The following is a 2,655-nucleotide window of genomic DNA, read 5'->3' on the forward strand; positions in this document are numbered from 1 at the left end:
TATATATATACATACATATGTTTATTATCCATACACAAGGCATGCATATACAGACAAAACAAGTATACTTACATACATACACAACTACATATACTCGAATATACACAAGTAGACAAAGTCATAAAATACGTCCATGAGCAAACACAAAAACATACAAGTATACGCATGCATACATACCCACATGGGATTATATATGTGTGTGTGTGTGTGTGTGTGTGTGTGTGTGTACATAGGTGCATATATAAGCATACATACTCATAAAAATACACACACATATATATGTATAATTCTGTAGCTATACACACATACATACACATACACACAAATGCATACATATAAACACACATGCAGATAAAAAGATAGTCCTATTCTACTTAATAAGGCGTTTATTTTCGCAAAGAAGAGGACTAACTTATCAATGAAGGAAATAAAAGATATACTTGAAACGAGGAAGATCATAATTCATCACCAAGGAAAATGTTGGACTAGAAAGCGCACACCAGATTGCTTTGATATACCAATGAGCGCACAAGAGTCAGCCGAAGTCACAGACTTAGTCAGGATTTATTTACTACACCTACTCCATGAAGAACACCCGGAATTTGAAGGTGGTCTCTAGAGGGATGATGCTCTGCTTGTAGTTCGCAATGCCTCCAACCGTAAAATGGAAATATATCAGAAGAGATTACAGAACATTTTTCAAAAGCCATGGACTTACCATCACCATCGAGCAGGATCACACTTCTGTGAACTTCTTTGATGCAACTTTTAACATCACTACTTCAGCTTACCACCATACGATAAACCTAATAGCAATATTACTTATATACATGCGCAGAGCAATCATCATGCTAATATTCTTGATAACATACCTTATAACATAGAAAATAGAATTAACTCATTATCCTCAAATGAAGGCATTTTTAATAAGCATAAAGATTACTACAATCTGGCTCTTAGGAATGCTGGTTATAAACATCAAATTAAGTACAACAAATTTAACAATGAATTTTCCAATCATGACAGCAGCTATATGGCTATGAATTTCAATAAACACACCACAAGTTGTAAATACCATTATGAATTGGAACACCCTGGCACACAACTTAACTATATGACATATTTGTAAAGATACCTCCACCATAAAAAAGACAAAAAAATTCTTGAATGAATTTCAAAATTGATGCCAACATCATTTCTGCAATATTGATGGAATATTTTCCACATCACACAAATGATGTAGCGCTCCCGGCGGTTTGGAGAGAGTAGATTTTGAATTTTTTAGTCGAACCCAACAACCAATGCCTCTCATGCTGTCTATCTTTCTTGTTATGGACTTCTGGAGTGCTTCTACTTTAATAATGAGTTATTTCGTATGGGGGGACCACAGTAGGCAACAGCACTCAAGGTGGGGTCGGGCAAATGTAGAGTAGAGAAGGATGATGCTGTAGGCATAGTGACAACCACTATGAACATGTGGAATCGTAAGTAATCGACCTGCGAGCTGCATTTTAAGTCAGAAGTATTTTTGTTAGTGAAGCTAACGCCATTCATTTCCTTATCACATAAACGCGGAACAATAGCCGAATAATAAAAAAAACTGCTCACTAGAAAGAACTCATAAGCAGCGTGTTTAACTCTGACAACTAGTGAGTTTTACTCCACTCATAGCCTCCGCCTTGATCAATTGCCTGAGTATATATATATGTATGGATGGATGGATGTGTGTGTGTGTGTGTGTATGTGTGTGTGTATGTGTGTGTGTGTGTGTGTGTGTGTGTGTGTGTGTGTGTGTGTGTGTGTGTGTGTGTGTGTGTGTGTGTGTATCATCCCTCTGTATATGTAACACCGTCAAAAACCATCTGATGTGCTAACTACAAGATATGTGATCCAAAATTGTTTAAGGTTTTCATTTGTTTATCACACTTCTTGTACAAGTACATCCTAATAGTCAGCCTTCATGAATTATTGGATATTCCCGTATTGCTTCACGCTGGTAGACTCTGCTTGACATTATCATAGAGTTAGAGATTTTGGAAATCAATATATCTGACATCTAATGATTCAAATATCACGGAGAGTTAGCTCTAACTGCTGCTGATAGGTCATTATCCTTTCTCAGAGATCTGTTTTTGACGTATCTTCTGTATCCAACAAAGTGTAATTAATACTATTGTCTTAATATACAAAGGTTTACATTCGAAGGCAACACCACCAACCAATTAAATGGAATATGGTAGAACTGCATTTCTAGTATATTTCATCTGCTTAAAATATTTTTAACTATAACATTTACTCACAATTTTGCTCTGTAATACCTAGTCACCGATTACACTTTTCTGGTTTCATTTATCAAATATCATCTGCTTCAACTTTCAAATGTTATAGATATGTACACGGAATCTAATACTTTATTGCTTGTTACATGCATCTTGTGAGATAGAAATGGGTAGTAGCCGTGAGATTAATTGCTGATAATTCTACTGGACACAGCAGAAGTACCGTTTTCTTTCCAATTTACCGCTTTTCTCCCCGCACAAACAGAAAGGCAAACACGCACATACGGACAGAAGCACACACACACACACACACACACACACACACACACACACACACACATATATATATATACATAGATAGATAGATAGATAGATA

This window comes from Octopus bimaculoides, chromosome 1, assembly GCF_001194135.2.
Source record: "Octopus bimaculoides isolate UCB-OBI-ISO-001 chromosome 1, ASM119413v2, whole genome shotgun sequence".
NCBI classification, from domain to species: Eukaryota; Metazoa; Mollusca; class Cephalopoda; order Octopoda; family Octopodidae; genus Octopus; species Octopus bimaculoides.